Below are 21,257 nucleotides of genomic sequence, written 5' to 3' on the forward strand. Positions count from 1 at the left end.
AATCATGTTTAATAACAAGAAAATCTACTCCAGCCAAATCCCTGTTGGGAGGGCTCTCGCATGAACAAAAGGCCCCCACTTCCCCTGATTTCCATAACAGATGTAGTATCTGATGCATGACAGCTCAGCGCAGCCCTGCGCCATTATTCCCCTACATATCCATCTGCAAGAAACTGGGCTTTCATTTTATTAATTGCTCTGGTGGGCTACACATTATTTTTTGTTGCCCAGAGAGTATTCTGTTTGTGCTTCATGCTACACTGGTCACAATAATAGTTATTTTTCTTAATGTTAAAGGTTATTAGCCTTCTTCCTTTACTTGGCTATGCATCTTCCATACCCAATAAACTATTAATGCCTCCCTGGGGGGTTGACAGTTTCACTTAAGTTGGTCCAGTCTGGTGTTCTCATCCCTGGTGCTGCTTCTTTGTCTTCTTATTGAACATTCTTGGGACAAGCCAGATATGGGGGAAAGTCATTAGCAGGGTCCTAAGGACTGAATGCAGTTCCTAATGCTTTGAAAAAAAAAAATAACAGAGCATTAATTTTGACATTTGTAAGTTAACAGTCACTTTAAAATCACACACACACACACACACACACACACACACACAACCACAGATAAAAATATTTGCTACTTTAGAAAGACAGATGCTTTTAATTTGTAATTAGTCCTAGGTCAGTTTTCTCCTAGCGATGAAGCTTTAGGTAAATGGTGAAGTTTGCTTCCTGATACCACCAGCGGCCCAGCTATAACACAGCCAGCCATCACCCCCATCACGTTATTAGAGGGTGCATCGTAGAAGCAGCGAATGGGACACTGGGGGTGGGGCAGGGGGAAAGGAATTGATAGCGTGCTTAGAGGGGAAAAAACAACAAAAAGATAGAATGTAGTAAGCAGAGGAGTCATAAGTATAAAATAATAATAATATATAATCTCCACATTTCATTTATTCAGTAGAATGTTGATTGATTTGTTTTATTTTTTAAAAATAAATTAGGAAGTACATGTGCATTTTCATTCTTAAAAGACCCTGTCTAGAATTTAAAACAGTGTAATTTGAAAGAAAGACACTGAATTTAGTACTGAGTCCAAAATCACATGAGTGCAGCTATTGTTCAGGTTACGTAAATAAAAAAAACATATAGGTATAGCAGACCAAGGACAAAGCCACAACAACAAATATGTATGAATTTGCCAGGTCAAGCTCATTTAAATATAATTTGCATGTTTGGGTAGCTAGTCATGTAGAATTTAGACATGGAACAGCAGAATAAATGAGCTGTCTCTACTACCAAAATTTCCTGGACAGAGTATCAAAACATCAGAGCGACACTGAAATATCCCAAATTGTTATTTTATAGCAAAAGTGAAAGTTAATACATAAAGTTAATACATAAGTTAATACATAAAGTTAATACATCAAAACATCAGAGCGACACTGAAATATCCCAAATTGTTATTTTATAGCAAAAGTGAAAGTTAATACATAAAGAAAGAATCTTATGCTTCTATTAATCTATCCCTTTTATGGTGTTTAGTGTTCTTGCCTACTGACTCTAAAAAAAATAAGAGAAAATATAATAATAATTAAAAAACCAGCAGCAAAAGCCATAACATATTTACTTATAAGTACCATGTCACTGGAGATCTTTCAAGACCTTTATTTCTCTTTGGACCTGGCACATGTCCACTTATAGAGCCACTGATAAATCTTTTTTTAAGATGTAATTATAATAATAATAATCTTTCTATTACCTATATTACAAGCTAGTGTTTTTATATAAAACTTTTTTGTTTTTGCATAAGGTTATGTTTTGAAAAACTGTCATGAAACAAGTCTGCACAACTGAATCAGTAACATATGAAAGTGTGCTATGACTATATACTATTACTTCATTTCTGCTTGGGCAGCTTTTGGAAGATTGCCCCCAAAATACAAACACCAAGAAAGAACACATTTATTAGATTTTGCCAAATATTATTTAATGGGAAAAAACTCAATAAACTGTTTTTTTAATAGTAAACTATTTTTTAAAATAGGCTTTATTATGTATTGTATTGAATAACATCAAGAAGAGGAAAGAGGGCTTCCCTGGTGGCGCAGTGGTTGAGAATCCACCTGCCAGTGCAGGGGACACGGGTTTGAGCTCTGGTCCGGGAAGTTCCCACATGCCGCGGAGCAGCTAAGCCCGTGTGCCACAGCTACTGAGCCTGCGCTCTAGAGCCTGCGAGCCACAACTACTGAGCTCACGTGCCACAACTACTGAAGCCTGCGTGCCTAGAGCCTGTGCTCTGCAGCAAGAGAAGCCACCACAGTGAGAAGCCCGCGAACCTCAACGAAGAGTAGCCCCCGCTCGCCACAACCATAGAAAAGCCCGTGTGCAGCAACGAAGACCCAACACAGCCAGGAACAATAAATAAATAAAATAAAATAAATAAATATATTAAAAAAAGAAGGAAACAATTCATAGTTAATAAAAGAGAAGCTTATCAGTGTTCAGATTCTGTCCCTGACTATACCCCAGTCCATTTCTCAAATCAGCTTCTGAATGAGGAGTGAAATCTCTCCCTCAGCCCGTGACTGGAGTCACAGCTGGCAGCCATGAGTACAAATCAAAATAGCCCCTTATGAGATTTTGCTTCTTGAAGTCTATGATAGTTGCATGGGCCTCTATTATATTCCTTCTGCTTCCCATCCCAACTTTACCCGCCCCACACAATAGGGCTAATCCTCCGTGAGCATTCAAGACCCAAAAGAGACTTTGGAGCAATGCCATTCAATCCCTGCATTTCACAGATGGGGAAAAGGAATGTCAAAGCATTCACTATATAAATTACTTAAGGACCATATGAGTCCAGGATTCTCTTTCTGGATTAGAAGAAAGCTTACGATCATCTAATTGACAGAATAATAAATGTGCTACCACCAATGTATAAGCTTTTAAAAAAATTTAACACACTCACATACAGTCTGTGTGATTTGGTAGGCATCATTATCTCAATTGGCCATGATAAAGATAAAGGAAATGTTCTGGGTCAATTAGCAGAAATTCAGGCAAGATGGAAGAGTGAAAAAGACATGGGGAGAAGTCTATTTAAACATACTCCGGAAACACTTCCTGTCTCCCCACTACGTGCCAGGCACCGCAGCTCAAAAGATGAAAGACATAGCTCCCTTTCTTCAGAGGTTGGTGGTCTAGCTGGGGAGGGAGATGCGAAAGGCATTGTTCACAGCAGAGTCATACAGGATGCTTTGGGGGCAGAGGCAGTGGAAACAAGTGCCTATAGAATCGCACCAAGTTTGACAGAGAAGGACCATTTCTCGCTGGGCACTGAAGGATGAGGCTGCATTTGAGTTCATCAGTTAGACCGGGTAAGTCCATCATTAGGGCATCACGTACAGAGGTGAATATCGGGATGAGGGTTTTCACAGAGTGTTTTCAACAATGCCCTTTGACTCTTCTCTGCTCCGCTCTTCAGTATTATTTTTCATCATAAACAATGGAGAGTTACAAAGAAATACTTGGTAACATGTACATTAGAAGAAGTATAGTGAGAACAAAGCAATAAAATAGACTTAGTAAGTTAGAGAAAATAGAACTAAACCAGTGCAATAATATTTTTAAAATGGAATTATTTGTTCAAGAACCCATGTCGGCAGCTATGGTCCAGGTGTACCCTACCAGGAAGGGTGATCCATAATACCACTAACATTTCATTAAGCTTGGGTTATTTTATGCCATCCTCCCTGATTTATCTTTTTGTTTGTTTGTTTTTGCGGTATGCGGGCTTCTCACTGTTGTGGCCTCGCCCATTGCGGAGCACAGGCTCTGGACGCGCAGGCTCAGCCGCCAGTGCTCACGGGCCCACCCGCTCCACAGCATGTGGGATCCTCCCGGACCGGGGCACGAACCCGTGCCCCCTGCATCGGCAGGCGGACTCTCAACCACTGCGCCACCAGAGAAGCCCTGATTTATCTTTTTTATTTTCTCCCCCTCGAACACAAACAGTGTTCTAATGGTGATCTATGTTTTGTTCCAGAAAGACTTGAATGACAAATAGCTAGCTGTGGGCCCAGCAGCCATGCTTTGCTCCAGGGGGGAGAAGAAGTGAATGAAGAGAGAATCAGCAGCCTGCTGCCAAGGCTGCAGAAAGAGAATGAGTTTGCCTTGTATGGATGCACAGAAAGGCTTGTCTGCCTCTCTTTCTAAAGTAACAGGAGCACCTCCTGAACCCACACACGCTTTACCCTCACGGCTGGAAAATTTTCTGCCACCTTTCAAAGGCAGCATTAAGACTAGCTCACTTCCTCTGTCAGGTCCCCCCAAACTCACAAAGGTCTTTGGAAGGAGAATGAAAACTGCATCTCATTAAGCGGGTAGAAGGCAATTCCAGCGGAGTCAGAGGAAGGAAACTGGGGCAGGTGCTACATAAATTAATATTATGAAAGGAGGAAATTTCCCTGTGCCGCTGTTGAGCAGCATCCTGGATTTGCAGAGACAATCCAGGGACGAAGGCTTTCGAATTTGAGCAGTACTGTTTCTTCTCTGTGTCATTGTCTTCTGACTAGAAAAGGAGGCGAGGAGAACCTGGGGAGGCCATTTTGGGGTGCCTAGAGGTGGCGTGTAATTGAAAAGGAAACCTAAAGGGGCTTAACTGTATTCACTGTGCCCTTTCATCGTCCTCTAAATGGAAGCACAACATTTACGCCAGTGCCCAGGGCGGGGGAGCTGGCAGAGGGACTCAGTGCTGCAAGGCAGCTGAGGCCTTTCATTAGTGACAGCATTTCTCCCAGTGTGTCCCGGTAGGAGTTTGAGTTGACGGACAACACAGGATGGGGAGGGGAGGTTGGACAAAGAAGCTGAACAGCCACCACACTTCTCTCCATAATGGCACCCTGGCTAGTGGACAAAGGGAACACCTCAACTCCGGGGAAGAGTCCCGGCCCTCCTGCCTTGGGTTATCTTTAGTGAACGCAGGAACTCAAGGATGAGGCACCCGGCACTATTCCCCTGTGGATCGGCTGTTTGGGAGGGCTTGGGAAAGGAGAAACTCCCTGCAAAAGGGCCTGGGGGCAGGAAGAAAGCCTTTGTGGGAGCTTGTTAAAACACTACAAGGATGAAAACTTGTTCCTCAAGACCCTGATGAGAGGCTATAAAAGAAGAGGCTACCTTTTCCCACCACCCACACGGTGCCTGGCCTCCAGTGGGTGTGCCAACACGCCATGTTGAAATCAAATAAAAGAAGAAGAATGAGTGCTGGCGTTAGGGATATTATCCCATGCCTGAGACCAACTAATCTCATATCTCCTGCTGTACAGAGCTCTGGTGGGGTTGGTTTGGAATTCTCCATACTCTCGAGAGAGCTGTGTGGCTCTTGGGATTTGGCAAGTAAAGGGGATGAAAACTATTTTAATTTGAGCTTTTTCTGTGACATGCCTGGAGCTCTCCAGTGATATTTGGAGTGTCAGACAATTAGTGATGTCCGCCACGAAATCTCACGATAGATTTTTACATGATTTTTGATAAGCACATCTCTGAGGAGTATTTGATGTGTGGGTGGAGTCATTAAGCCGAGCCTGTGACAGTGGTCAGAAGTCAGTCTGACAAAGTCAACAAATGTATTTCTTCTTTGCTTTGCCTTCCGGCAGCATGTGTTTATATGTTATGACAGAGAAAGTACCAGAGTGATTCTCCTGCACTGAATGTTATTCTAGCAACATTGCCAGATAAAAACATGACTCTGGGTATGACTAGTGAATAGGTCTCCAGAGAAATGTAAAAGGCTTGTTTTATAGACAAATTAACAAATAAGTTTGTTTGTCTGGAAAGAAAGGGATGGTGTGAAAACCGAGTGGTGGAGATATGGTCCCCCAAATGGAAGACCCACACGAGCTAGTGTCCCAAGAAACTTGATAACTGTTCCAGACCATTCCTTTGTGAAATCCCTCCATGGGAGGAATAAATGATATATGAAATAAAGATGCCCCAGCTCCACAGGGAACGCAGAGAGGAGGCTTCAAGCTATAATGTGTGGTTTCTGATGGGTTTTGGCTGTGACCCCTGGGCACAATTTCTATTCAGCTGTGTAGGGCTAAACAGCCTCCCACAATCCCGAAACACCAGAACCCACACACCCTCTTCTTCTCCTGCTGGAAAAACATTCTCTCACCCAAGTTCACTTGCAAATTCTTTTCATCACAGACACTTCCCCACCTCAACCCGACAGCTGGCTACAGTTGTGACACCTCATAATTACAGTTAATCAGCAAAAAGTATTGGGAAATCTGGTGATAAATGGCTTGAATTCTGTGAAGTTACTGTCACCAGTATAATCAAAGCTTCTACAAGACAGAATTGCAGGTGTGCAGGCCCTTCAAGACATTCAAACACGTTTTTTTTGTTTTTTTGTTTTTACTGATTTCTGTAATCTGGCTTGGGGTGCAATTCTGTGCTAGAATTTACATCCACTCAAGCAGTGCTGAAGACAGGGTAGGAGGGTTAACATTGTAATCTGCTAAATGTGGACTATCTTAGTAGTGGATTACTGTGAGAAATTGAGTTCTAAGAAGCTCTACCCATTCATTATCAAGCATGCTTCTGGAACACTTCTCCTTAAAGACGCTTGATGTATGTTAAGACAATTAAGAATGGTATTAGTTTAATTAATGACATAATAATTTTAAAGATAACAGTTTAAAACAAAACAAACGAACAAACAAACATATATGGGTAATACATTTCAAATCCAAGTTACATTTGGAAGAATTACTTTGGGGAATTTTTTATTATCTGTTGCTTCTATCCTCCAGTGAGTCTAATTAGGCAATTAATGCCACAAATCTGCCAAGATATCTAAGTGTGAATATCTTTTGTCTGCACCTATCCTGTCTGCTATGGTCTGAATGTTTGTGTTCGCCTAAAATTCATATGTTGAAATCCAATCCTCAATGTGACGGTATTGGGAGGTGGGGAGGTGATTAGATCATGAGGGTGAAGCCCTCATGAATGGAATTAGAACGCTTATAAAAGAGGCCTGAGGGGGCTTCCCTGGTGGCGCAGTGGTTGAGAGTCCGCCTGCCGATGCAGGGGACAAGGGTTCGTGCCCCGATTCGGGAAGATCCCACATGCCGCGGAGCGGCTGCGCCCGTGAGCCATGGCCGCTGAGCAGCAGAGGCCTGAGGAAGCTCCCTTGCCCTTTCTGCCCTCTGAGGTCATGGGGGAAAGACAACTGTCTATAAGGAAATAGGCTTTCAGCAGACACTGAATCTGCCTCACCAGACATTTCCCAGCCTCCAGAACTGTGAGAAATAAATGTGTGTTATTTATAAGCCACCCGATTTATGGTATTTTTGTTATAGTAGCCTGACTAGACTAAGACACCACCACAGCACTGTTTCTCCCTCAGCCACCATTCTTTCTTCCTTTGGGAGCTGTCCTAACACAACTGAAGGTACTTGGTTGACTCAAGCCCATCCTGTTGGAGCATCGAGTCTTCTTGACCACATGGTCCCTACTTCTACTGGGTCATCCAGTTCTCTCCTGGCTTCTTGAACTTGGAACCACAGTACATTTGAATCAGACTCCATTGATTGCAAACTTTGTGGGATTAAGCTCTAAAGCTCTGAAGCTCCCTGCCACATAGGAGAAGGTGGACGGCTGTGAGGGGAAAAGAACAGCGCCCTGCAGAGAGAGGCAGAAATGCAAAAGACTACTCTCCCCTCTTCGCTCTGCTCTACATGGCAGGTGCCAGACTGAGCAAAAACAAATGCAGGATGCTCAGTTAAATTTAAATGTCAGTTAAACAACTAATACTTTTTTAATATAAGCTTGTTCCATGTAATATTTATCATTTTTTTTTACCACAGATACCCCTCTACCTCAGTACCCTGACAGCCAGCTATAGCAGTGACACTTCATCACTGGACCTCAAATTCAAACTTAACTGGCATCCTGTGTTTGATCTAGCAATCCTACTCCAGATATATTGCCTCCTCGTTGTTCCTTGACATTCTAGATACTCTCCTGCTTTAGGGACTATGCGTGGGGCTTTCTGTCCACCAGGGCTGTTCTTCCAGGTACCCACCTAGCCAACTCCCTCATCCCCTTCTGTTATTTGTTCAGCTTTCAATGTTTTCTCCTCAGTGAGGGGTATGCTGATCTAAATTTCACACTGACCACCTCCACCCTTACCCTGTTCCAGGTTTTCTTTTCCCACAGCACATATCACCTGAACATGCTATATGCCTTAATTATCTACTATGCCTATGTTTATTATTCGTCTCCCTCAGCTCTAATATAAGCTTCATGATGACAAGGATCTGACATGTCCCAGACGCCGAAAGTGCCTGATGTAGAGGAGGTGCTCACCAAACAACGGCTGAGTGAATGACAGAGAATTTGCTCTTTCAGATTTACATTACTTAAATTCTTTGAGCTGGGATTCCCCGGTAGCGCAGTGGTTGAGAGTCCGCCTGCCGATGCAGGGGACACGGGTTCGTGCCCCGGTCCGGAAAGATCTCACATGCCGCGGAGCGGCTGGGCCCGTGAGCCATGGCCGCTGAGCCTGCGCGTCCAGAGCCTGTGCTCCGCAACGGGAGAGGCCACAGCAGTGAGAGGCCCGCGTACCGCAAAACAAACAAACAAACAAAAAAATTCTTTGAGCTTATAACTGCCATTTTGCCTCAATTTATTCACATTCCAGATCTTTGTGCAACGAAGTCCTGGTTTATATGAAACCCTTCTAGTAGCTGAGGAGAGTCAGCACCTTCTCTCTCAGGCGCCTCATTTGTTCATTTATTCATTCAAATAAACACATATTAAGGGTTCCTGCACTTTAGACACTGTGCTAGGCACTGGAGGTGGATGGAAGAATTAGACCCAGACCTTGTGCCTAAAGCATTCACAATTTACAGTGGGACTTTGGCCAAATTCCTTGTGGTTTGTGGGCTTCCTTTTCCTCAGCCATTAACTGGAGGTGGGAATGGTGCTCCATTCATGATTCTGTTATGCCGATAAAATGCGACGAGAGAGGAGTGTGCTTGGCTTATACTCGATAAACAGCAGCTACTATTACTAATACTGCAAGTATAGGCAGAGCTGTCCCGTGAGCCATTCATGTATTCTACAACATGAGCAGTGTTTTCTGGAGTCGTGAGGGGAAAACATTGCATGGCCGTGTGAGGCAATCTAAAGTAGAGAAGAGACTTGCCCATTGATATACTGTGATAGATACAATAATAAAAATAGGCACAGAATGGGAAAACAACCCAAAGAAGGAAGTGATTGACTCCTGGGAACACAGAAGGACAAGTGGTTTTCCAGGTAGAGGCACAATGGGCATCAAAATTAGAATTATAAGGAGTCTGATATTGCTGGAGTAAGAATGGGTGGTAATAGGGGGAGATAACAGTCAATACACGGTGGGGGGTGTGGCTTATGAGGGATATCTTATGTTGTGAAAGAGTTTGGGACTTTGTCGTTGGGACTTAACAGAGAGAGACACCATCAGACTTGTGTTTTCAAAGGTGGTGTGGAAAAGGGTGCACAGAGGCAGAGGCAGGAAGGTGAGTGGGCAGGAGGCTATTAGAACAAAGGCTGAAGGTGGACCTGATCAGGTTTCATGAGCTGAGAATTCCCTGATGCCACCTGTTTGTTCTCTTTTGATTTGCTTCAGCTTTTGAACAAACCTCTCAAAGTGTCTGCGTTCAACCACAAGCACTGTCTCCTCTGATGAAGATGGAGTGAGTTAGCCACACTGGGACACTTCCCGAACTGCACGGCAGTCATGGTTGCCGTTCCCTCCCTGTCAAGAGGGGTTGTGAGTGGATTGAGAGTGACCTCTCAAGGACGGAAACAGGAGATCTCTATACTGAGAGCGGGAAACTCTCCACCCTGCCCACCCCCATTCTTCTGATCGACCAGCTCACTTTTGGGTTATGATTCTGGAGACTAAATAAAGTTCCGTGCATATAATTTTCTTCTTCCTTTCCCTCCTTTTTTGGGATCATATGTAAACATTATAAATAGAAGTTCTCTTCAGGGCAAAAGCTGTCCTACCAGAGATCAGCTACTGTATAACCATTTCAAAGACAAGACTGAAGGCTGAAGGCAAAGAATGTTTAGTTTGATTTTACTTTTCCCAGAATAAAGGCAGGTATAAACCACAACTTTTCTTTGCTTTTGAACAAAAGTTTTGAACTATGTTTTGCCAAAAAAAAAAAAGGTGTTCCCTCAAAATGGCTAGAAAGCAGTTTACCAATATGAATAGGGAAAGAGGGGAGGATAGAAAAGAAAAAAAAAGAGAGAGCAAGAAAACACCTACATTATACTCAAAAGCTAGAAAACTCTAATCATTTTGTTAGATAACTTTGCTTTCTTAGATAACTGGGAAACGACTTTTCCAGTAGTTAAGATATAAAACAAACAAAACAAAAAAGATAACACAACAGCAAAAACAAAAAATTCCTTGGCAGATTTGTACTTCTAAGTTTTGTTTGAATAACTTCTGTTTTTTTCTAAGTGACTAGTTCTTACTTCAGGTTTAGAGCAGTCTTAAGTAACTTGAGACTGAACATTTTAAGAACACACATAATAGAAGGAAACTTTTGAAGCCTTTGTTTACTTATCAAAACCACATTCTGTAGAAGAATTTAGAGCTAGAGCATGAATGCAATTTTTCACAATTCCCTCAAGAGAAACTGGAGAATTATTTCAGTGAGATGGGAAATCATATTGAATGATGTGTCAAAAAATGTTGCAGTGAGATTGTAACTTAGAAGTATCATCTACAGTTGCCTAAATTTCAAAATTTGGAAGAAATGAGAATGTGCAAGTGGATATAAAAGTCCTCAGAGAAGGAAATGAATAGTCATTCATTTAAGAATTATTCAATGTGTCAGATACTTTTCTGGGCTCTGCAGAAACTGAGATAAATTGAAAAGGTGCCTGAGCTCAAGGTGCTTAAACTTTAGTGAACATTTAGCACATGCACAAATTAGGATTTGGGGGAAAGAAGAAAGAAAGCTAATAGATCTTGGCTTTGTACTGATTCAGGCCATGCGTTGCTTTCTTTCAATCATTCTGCCTTTTCAGTTCTCACAACTGCCCCATGGTGTAGATGTGGAAGTGTTCGTATTTTTACAGATGAAGAAAGTTACTAAAGTAAAACAGGGCTTGTTCACGTAGAAATGTCATCAACTTGCATTTAGAATGTTAAATTTATTTTAGTGGTTTAATTTTTTGAGAAAACAGACCAAGGGTTGAATCTTCCAGGGAAATGCTTTCCAAACTCTTTCCGATATAATACACATGGGAAAGGATATGGGAAGCCTATATCTCATGTGGGGTTGGTATATTAGCTGGCTCTGTCTAAGGCACTCAGTTAGCAGAGGTAAAGAACCAGGAGAAAGGATGTGGTCCTCCCTGTTTTAATTCCTTCAGCCTGCTCCTGCCCCGAGACTCTCAGTTAAAGGCTAAAGTCTCTATGTATTTGCATAACGTCTAAGGTGAAGATGAGATAAGTATTGCTCATACACAATAGGAATAAATCTATCCATTAAATAACTAAAATAATCCAAAGCACGATTTGCAATGACCAGAAAGATTAGTTATCAGGAATATGCTTATAGGAAAACAAAACTATTGCTTCCAAATTCTAATTTTAAAAAATGAATGAGATGAAAGTGCTGCGTCTTAGATTCCCTGCCTATGCTCCTTTCGTACATATATTTTTTGAATAAAGGCAAAAATCTAAACAAATTTTAATATGCAATTTTCAGGAGAAAAATCTGCGTGAAGAGTAGAACAAAGAAATGTTTTCCATTGTGCTGTCTTCACCAGCAAGGTGTCAATGTCATGTTTAATTATAACTTTTAACATCCTTCCTTCTGCATCCTCCATCCTCTTGGTTGCCCAGCATGGATTTAATATGCTAAAGCTTGTCTCCTGGAGCCTCCTTACTGCTTCTTTCATTCCAAAGTAGGATTTCACCTTAAACTTACACAGTGTTATATATCAATAAACTTGAGGGGAAAAAAAAAGGGTGGAAACATACTGTGTGAAAATTTTGGTAAAATATTTTAAGACGTGACCTTAAAATGTAAGCTCTGCACAGTAAGAAAATGTATATATTTTCACATATTTCAAAATATCACATTTTCTGATGATTTTAATAAAAAATTAATTACAGTAAAGAAAACCAAAGTGGAATTTCACCAAAATTGGTACTTTTGCATGTGGAATCTGTGATCTTATGTATTCATAGACACTGACTCAGATATCTTGGTTAAAAGAAAAAAAAAAAGCATCCGTTTTTATTATATCCCCCACTAAAAAGATTTCCATCAGGGTGAGTATAATTATGAGGTCTCATTTACATGCTGGTCAGTGTTATCATGCTGGATGACGGAAAGACCTAGATCCAGGTTGAATCCTGACCCTGGCTCCTGAGTGACTTAACTCCCCTGAGCCTCAGTTGCCTTATCTGTAAAATGGAAATCTACTTTAGAAAATATACAGGGTAGCAATTAGTACACTGTAGCTGCTAACAGGCTTTCTCACTGGCTCTGCTTTATAATACAATCCAAAGTGTTCTGAGATTTCCGTTTAATGAGAGTTTTGAAACATATTTATCTATTACTAACTTATACATTTTGTAGAGCTGCCTTATCTGAAAAAATACGTTTTTCCTTTACATAGCAACAAATGCACTGGCAGCCTGATTATATAGTTCACATTATATGTGAAAGGGCTGTCACAAACCCCTAAATCCCAAAATTTTTTTAAGCAAGAGTCTAATAATTTTTTCCCCTATCCACTACCTTCAGCAACAGGGGAGGGAGGAGGGAAACACTTCTTCCTCTACATCCAATATGTGTTTTGCACTCCCAAAGGAAGTCACAGATAATCTATATTTTATATGTTCCCAGTTGTTGGTGATCCTGAAGGAGTAAAATGGTATTAAGAAAGCTGTCCTTATGTAAATCATGTTTATGAAATGACAGTACTTAGCAAACAAGAGTTAGCTGTGACCAAGTCCCAAATACACACCAATAACATCAGCGTGACAATGGATCTTTAGCTGTGGGTGTGCAAGAATGTGAGTAAAAGGGTGTGTGTGTGTGGGTGTGTGTGAGTGCGCGTTTTAGAGGGACACCAAGGATTGATTTCCAGGGACCTCTGTAAATTCATGTCAGACTACTTGTAGTACTGAAATTCCCAAACCAATTTATTGCCAAGTTTTACTAATTTTCCTCTCTTTGGACTCATTCTTTTTGGCCTTTCTTCTTTTTTCCCCTCCTCCTCCTTCTATTTTCCTTGGAAGTTTTGTTTTATTACCTTCCAAAGTGAGTTCAGTTGGTGGGATGGCAGTGCATCTGTACGTGACCTGCTGACCATTATCTCCAGGTTGCACATCACACATCTAGATAGGATGGGAAGGAGTCATTGGCCTTTTCTGCTGGCCTCTTCTAGGGGTTGTGGTGAAGAAACTTTGGCATTATATTTAATTATGCCTGTATGACAGATACTGCAAATTGGCTCCTAATATCCATCCTCCCTTTCTCCCATAATGAGAGAGCAGACAAGTCGTAGCTGGCAACGTGGCCAACCAGCTTCCTCACAGCTAGATCAAGCCATCAGTTTTGACCAGTGAAATATAAGACATGTCATGTTACACTTTGCAGAAGTTCACTGAAAGAAACGGTGGTTATGTATGTTTGCTCTTTCCTCCACGCTGCTGGCTGGAATTCAGAGATGGTGCTTAGAGTTTGAGTTTTTATCTTGGACCATTAGGTAGATGTCACAGGCTAAAGATGAGATGGGAAACAGCATGAAAGCGGGAGTCTGGGTTGCTAAAGCTAGCCTATCAGCCCTGGCCCACCATCTTCAGACTGTGTGTGTGTGTGTGTGTGTGTGTGTGTGTGTGCGCACGCACGCATGCACACGCACATGTGCACACACGTGCTCGCATGCACGCTCATGCGTGCGTGTATCACAGAAACATATTTCTACCTTACTTAAGCCAATTTAATATTAATTTTTGGTCACTCCCAGTAAACCCAGTCCTAACGCATACAATAAATAAAAGCACTGATGGTCTTAACAAACATGAATCTTCATTTTTCCTTCTCTATGCCCACGTTGAAAGTTTTTAAGTGTGCTGGGGAGCAGGCTGCCTCTGGTATTTGATGGCTCCATGCTCTTTCACTCAGCATATTCGTGTAATTAACAGCTGTTTCCAGGATTCAGTGCATTGGTTTCCTCTCCTCCCTTAAATCTCTGCTTGGCCCATCTGCCAGCTGCTCATCCTGGGAAAGAGGGCCAACCTCTCTTCCACCTCAGCGGTTCTGTGCAGACTCACTTTTTAAAATAAATTTATTTATTTAATTTATTTATTTTTGGCTGCGTTGGGTCGTCGTTGCTGCGTGTGAGCTTTCTCTAGTTGCAGCGTGAGGGGACTACTCTTCGTTGCGGTGCACAGGTTTCTCATTGCGGTGGCTTCTCTTGTTGAGGAGTATGGGCTCTAGGTGCGTGGGCTCAGTAGTTGTGGCTCGTGGGCTCAGTAGTTGTGGCTCGTGGGCTCAGTAGTTGTGGCTTGTGGGCTCTAGAGCACAGGCTCAGTAGTTGTGGCACACGGACTTAGCTGCTCCCTGGCATGTGGGATCTTCCCGGACCAGGGCTCGAACCCGTGTCCCCTGCATTGGCAGGTGGATTCTTAACCACTGCGCCACCAGGGAATCCCCGGACTCACTCTTTGAATGTAGCTGGGAGAAGTGAGGAGAAGGGCTCCTGCCCAGAAAGGGAGGACGAGGGAGCAGTGATTCTACAACGCTGACCACTTCAATGTCCCCTCTGCTGTCACACTCAGCTAGGCTCCCATCACCTTATTTCTCAATCGTGGCCCCAGCCTCCAATCCACTGGTCCACACTGCAGGTGGCTTGCAGATTAATCAAGGGTGAACACAGAGTAAGCATACGATCGGTTCTTATTGACTGATTGATGGGTGTTCATCTCCTGCGTTTCCAGGAGGGGCCATTAGAGCAGCTTTGGAAAGGAAAGACAGCTGCCACCCAAACTGTCCTGCTCAGTCGTTCCTTCGTTCTGTCAATCAGCATCCTCTCTGTTGCCAGACGGGGCTCTTCCTCCACTACTATGGCTAGCCTACATTTCTAGGCTATGCATGGAGGATTTAGAAAGTGGGTGTATATGCTTCATCTCATGTATCCACACAGCAAAAGGCATGATTTAATTGCAGAGGCAAGACTAAAACCCGGGTTTTTAAACTCCAATAGAGTTATGTAAGTTTAAGTTTGAGAAGGTGACCACTGGTCCTCCCAACTCGCAAGCAATATCATTTAACATGGGCTTTGCTTGCTCATTTTTTGGCCTGACAATGTAGCTAGGAGAAGTCTTCTGGAGTAGTTAAAAGGGGCTTGTCTTTGAGTCAGATAGGTGTTGATTGGATTCCTGCTTGTAACACTGACTATCTGTGTGATTTGGGGCATGCTTTTTTAACCTCCCTGAATCTCATTGTTCTTTCTTTGTCAAACAAGGATATTGACATATCTAGTTTTAGGCGTGTTATGAAGATCAGGACTAATGCACAGTAGATGATGCACATGTTAGGAGTTCAATATATATTAGACATCTATCTCAATTCAGTTGACATCTATTGATTCCCCTGCCATGTTCAAGAACCTGTGCTGGGTGTCATCCAGCCACTGAGTTGGAAAACCTCAGGTGTGGTGTTCCACTGACTATAGCCAGCCTCTTCTTTCTCCCTTGTCCTCCATCTAAGCCCCTTGACTAACCACGTTGATGGGTGCCTGGTCACAAGCTTCCTCTGATGAGAGCCAGGTCAGGTCAGAGCACTCAAATTTTTTTCACATGTTTTTGCAGCCGGCCTAGTTTCCAGAGTGAATATCTGGACACATTCTGTAAAGTGGTCTCCAGGAAAAAAAACAAATACTTGCAGCTTTGCTCTGGGTTTTTCATTGAAACAGATGAATCTATGATGCATGAAAGGCTGACAAGCAGGCTGAAGGAGGCTGAAAGCTGGGCATCTGTTACTCCACGCCCCAGTGTGAGGTCTGTTCTCCTGGGTGAAGCAAGGCTTGGCCAGACAAGCAGTACTATTGTAAAGTCCTGACAATAGACAAGCGAGAGGACTTGGCTGTGATGGAGAAATCCCCACCCCTTTTCAGTTTTAAAGGCAGGGAAGCTGGGGTCCAAAGCCTGCCTTATTAGAGAGAGACAAATCACCCAAACCAATCTTTATTATGAATGCCAAGCTATTGAATGTCCATGGCTCTGGAAAGCCTACTGATTTTGTGACAAAGATAAGTTACGCTCATGAAAGCTTTTTGTTTCTCCTGCCTTTCCCTCCACAACATATTTTTTCAGACATATTGGCATCGGGGATTGTAAGGAAAACTCTTGTTTCTTTCGGTTTAAGTGTAGGTCAGTGCTCCAGCGAGGCTAAGGACCATTTTTACGGTGGTTTCCAGTGCAGAATAAATGAGGCAGGACTCTCCAGAGCCGGGGTCGCTATGTTATGTTATTTCAGTCTCCAGCAGGAATGATCCCGGCATCCCAGGCATCTCTGGAATTCTGACATTAGCAATGATCCACTAACTTACTCTTTGTCGTGTCTCTACCACACCACTCTCTGACTGACCTCTATTGCTTTCTCACCAAGCCATACCAGTTAGGTCAGTCAGCCAAGACTTTGCAAGGCAGAACTTGAAAGAAACACTTGCTGCAATGCAGAATGCTGTGTTACGTGTATGCAAGAGTGTATTCTGCATAAATAAAAGGTTTCTTAATGGTAGGTGTTTCTTTTTAAATATAATTTCCACATTTTACAAAGAGAGTAGTCCCTCTCTTGATAGTTTATTCAGAATTCTATCATGTTATAAAAATATTTTGGCAGTGTACGTACATTTATGTAGAAGAAAGGGATGATGATTCCTACAACTAGTGACTTTCGAAGAAAATTGTTATGATATATCCAGACAATAGGATTTATGGTGGTTCAGATACCATTTTAAATCACAAAAGTTAAGACATATATATGTCCAGTATTTCTGAATGTTCAGATAGAGAATAAACACAAATGAAAAGTCCTTTAATGTATTCAGTGGACTCTAAGCCCTGATTAACACTCAGCAACACATTCATTCATTCAGTCATTCAACAAATAGACATTGAATACTAACAATGTACCAAGCACACAATAAGAATATGGTGGATTAATCTCTCTATTTTTAATTACAATGAACCTAATTTTGTAATTTATTGGCTAGAAAACCCATATTCAGGTGAACCAGAGAAAGATGGAGGCGAGAATTGCTCTCACATTTTCTTTTCTCTCATTCTCTGGCCTCCTTTAGAGAGAAGACCCTCTGTTTCAGTGGGGTAGAAAGCTAGAGAAGATATTTTGGAAGAGCTCATAAAAGTAATCCTCTTTGTTTCTGTTCCTCACAATCAGTATGTGTGGAGTGGCTTTCCTCAAAGTTAACAGACCAAAAAACTTTTTTTTTTTTCCAAATAAGAAGCTTCTCGTGGGAAAAAAGGTAGAGAGGCATCCCAGCTGGCAACCACACATCTATTTTCAACAAAGCATAAAATCCACTTGACTAGACTATGAATGAGAAGTTGGGGGAGGTTCGTTCCCTTCATAAAAATGAAATCATTTTCCATGCATTCAGATTAATTCGAGTGTGCATGACCTGTTGTAGAGTTATCAGAAAGTTCCACCATTGAAAGATATTTCCTTTAGCAATAGGTCCCAGGGTCAGAGGGTCAAAGAAACATTATCTGGGGGTCAGACATTGCTCTTTCAGGAATCCTCTTTCAAAATATATACCCCCTGATTGAAATGCTAATGGTCTGGAGATTTTACGTGGTTCCAGAGAGAGGAATATTGTACAATTCGGACATTTCCTTGGAGGGCTGGCACAAGGGAGGGGCTGCAACACAAAGCTAGAAGTAAGCACTTCTAGATCAGACAACAGGCGCTAATGAGGTAAGAAATAAACCAGAGAGAGACAGAAGGGCACAGAAAGAAAGCTTCTCTACAATTTCATATAATGACTGTAGATTCTAATCATTACTGCACTCTACCCCATCCTTCCGAAGTGTGGCATTATAAAAGAGGGTTTCAAAGAAAATTTTCTAACATGTACACTTATTAAACTTAATTAGGTTTATATTTTAACTCTCTCTATATAAATGATTCCCACAATTTCTGCTTCATGCACAAGTTCTTTCTAGTAGTCTTAGATTCTTTTAGATCTTAGATATATAGTCTCTCTAGACAAAAGTACTGAGAAAAGAATGTGATTGAGAATCAGACAGATTGGGGTTAAATTCCTGACCCAATACTTGCCAGTCCTTGGGCAAATTCCTTAACCTTTCAAAGTCTCAAATTCCTTACCTATAAAGTCAGTTATACCTCCTGTCTCTTAAACCTACTGTAGTAAAGTAAAATTAAAAACAAAAAAAAAGTAGGGCTTCCCTGGTGGCGCAGTGGTTGAGAGTCCGCCTGCCGATGCAGGGGACACGGGTTCACACCCCAGTCCGGGAAGATCCCACATGCCGCGGAGCGGCTGAGCCCGTGAGCCATGGCCGCCGAGCCTGCGCGTCCAGAGCCTGTGCTCCGCAACGGGAGAGGCCACCACAGTGAGAGGCCCGTGTACCGCAAAAAATAAAATAAAAATAAAAAATAACAAAGTAGTTGACACAGGATGAGGGCTTGGGAAAGATTAGATTATTAGCTCCAACAATATCCCACCTCCAGTAAACACAGTACTGACCAACCACTTGTTATGTGGTTGCATCTACCAACTACAGCATCCTTACCACATTGACTTTTGGCTTGGCTTGACCGTGGACTTTCTTTGAACAGTAGAATGTCAGTGGAAGTGATTGGTCCTAGCAGAGACTTTTAGGGTATCATGTGAGTCTGCTCACTCCTCCATAATAAACGTACCTCAGTTAGTGTTCCCCAAAGAAGAAGGCATGTGAAGTCCATCCAAACCTAGCTGGTCCAGCAGAGCCCAACAGAGTCAGGGCCAACCTCCAGACTCAAGAGCAAGAAATACATGGTTAAAAACAACTGAGATCTTGATCTTGTTTATTACCACAGCAAAAGCTGACTAATATAGTGTTCAAAAAGTGTTAGTACTCTCCCACCTCACACACCTTTCTCTTTAAAGAGTTTTGTCCAAGTTAAATGACAAAATGTAAATAAATCCCTAAACCAGTAACTGACATTGTTGGTTGCTTCTTTCTCCTTATCCTCTGCTTAGTTTTTTTTTTTTCTTGGTTTCATAATTTCTCTGGTATTTATTTGGGATCTAGATATTAAATAGATGGAGCTGTTACTTACATTTTCAACTGTCATCATGGTTCCTCTAACTAGCTAAGGATCAGGTAATTGGATAAATTTTGCTCCCTAGGCTTCATTCTACTAAGGCCCTGGTGCCGGGTTAGAAGTTCCAGCATTAGATTAGTGGTTAAATGCCACAAACTCTGGTCCAGAAGCAGCAGGTAGGAGCCTTGGGCTTGCCAGCCCCTAGATATTTAGCTGTGCTCCATAGAAACAACTAAGAAGGAGATGGAAATAAAAGACCAGGCCCCAAAGCAGGGGCATTGTTCAACAAGTACACTGGCTAAATGGACTTAATTCTTAAACCAGCCTTTGTTGTTTTACTTCTATCAAGCCCCATACTCAGCTACAAAGGGAATCTGGGATGTGCTGGGTCATTGTATAGATTGTAATATCAGAAGTCATATTAAATCCATAATCTGGAAGTATGCTTTGTGAGCAGTTTCCAGAGGGGTCAGTGAAAGGGATCCACACACAATAGAATTCTCAGACATGTCTATAGAGGGTTAAAAATCCAAAGCTTAGAGTTGGGAGAAAGCCAAGTTGGGAGCTAAAGAGACCTAATTGGATGGAAACCAGAGCAAAGGCTGAGACATGGGAGATTCAGATAAATTTTCCCTAATGGCTCTTCTCTTAGCTTCTCTTATGGTTTTATAGGGGCAACTGTTTGTAAGGGAACTTAACTCGGCTACCCTGAAAGGGATATTTAGCTTCTGACATATTCCTATAGATGGGGGATGCAGTGAGGTGATCCCATAGGATCATAGAGTCAGTTTGTCCTTCCAGAACTCAACAGAAAAGGAGGATGTGAGAAAGGCAAGACAAAAGGGCCTCAACACAAGCCTGCCCTATCATATGAAAACATTTTTTTGGTACACCTGATATTAATAAATTGATGCTGCCAATCCAGTACAAAATCAAAATTGTTTCAAAAAATCACTTAAAATGTGGAAGAATTCAGGAAGCTCAGAATATTTACTTTCATTCCATTCTCTAACTTTTGGGGGAAGAAAAAGGCTTAGGTCGAGTTGAGGGAGGAATACAGCTCAGTTTTTCTTGTATAAAGGTGTCCATAACATGAAAAAAATCCTTTGGGAAATGAAAGTTTAATTAGAGAGACTGGTAAAGTCTCTTGTGGGATATAAGAAGCTTCAGTAGGTGAAGGAACTTTAAGAGACAGCATGCTTTATGAATAATGCAATAGCTAGACTTCCCCATCTCTTTCTGCAGATTTACATTTCTGAAAACAAAGGGTCAAAGTACATGGGAAAAGCATTTGAATCCCCAGAAACCACTAAGCTGGCACAACCAGCCTCCACAATATATTTGCAGCCTGCCTTCCCAGCTTAATTCCTCTTACACATGCTCTGGGCTACAACAAACTCCACCCCATGAGGCCTCCTGCAAACACCGTGAGCTTTTTCTACCCCTCCTCACCTACCCCTCCCTAACCCTGGCCCGGCCCGCCCCTGCCGTACATCTCTTGATAGCCTGCCCATGCAGAGGACCATGAAGATGCCTCCTCCTCCGTTGAGGCTCCTTCAGCTGCAAGTGATATTTTCCCTCTACATTTCATGGCATTTTGTCCATCTCTCTCTCTTTTTTTAATATATTTTATTTTATTTTTGGCTGCGTTGGGTCTTCTTTGCTGCGCGTGGGCTATCTCCAGTTGCTGCGAGCCGGGACTACTCTTCGTTGAGGTGCAGGGGCTTCTCACTGCGGTGGCTTCTCTTGTCGCGGAGCACAGGCACTAGGCGTGTGGGCTTCAGTAGTTGTGGCTCGTGGGCTCAGCAGCTGTGGCTCATGGGTTCCAGAGCGCAGGCTCAGTAGTTGTGGTGCACAGGCTTGGTTGCTCCGCGG

This window comes from Neophocaena asiaeorientalis, unplaced genomic scaffold (assembly GCF_003031525.2).
Source record: "Neophocaena asiaeorientalis asiaeorientalis breed wild unplaced genomic scaffold, Neophocaena_asiaeorientalis_V1.1 scaffold447, whole genome shotgun sequence".
In the NCBI taxonomy this organism is placed as follows: domain Eukaryota; kingdom Metazoa; phylum Chordata; class Mammalia; order Artiodactyla; family Phocoenidae; genus Neophocaena; species Neophocaena asiaeorientalis.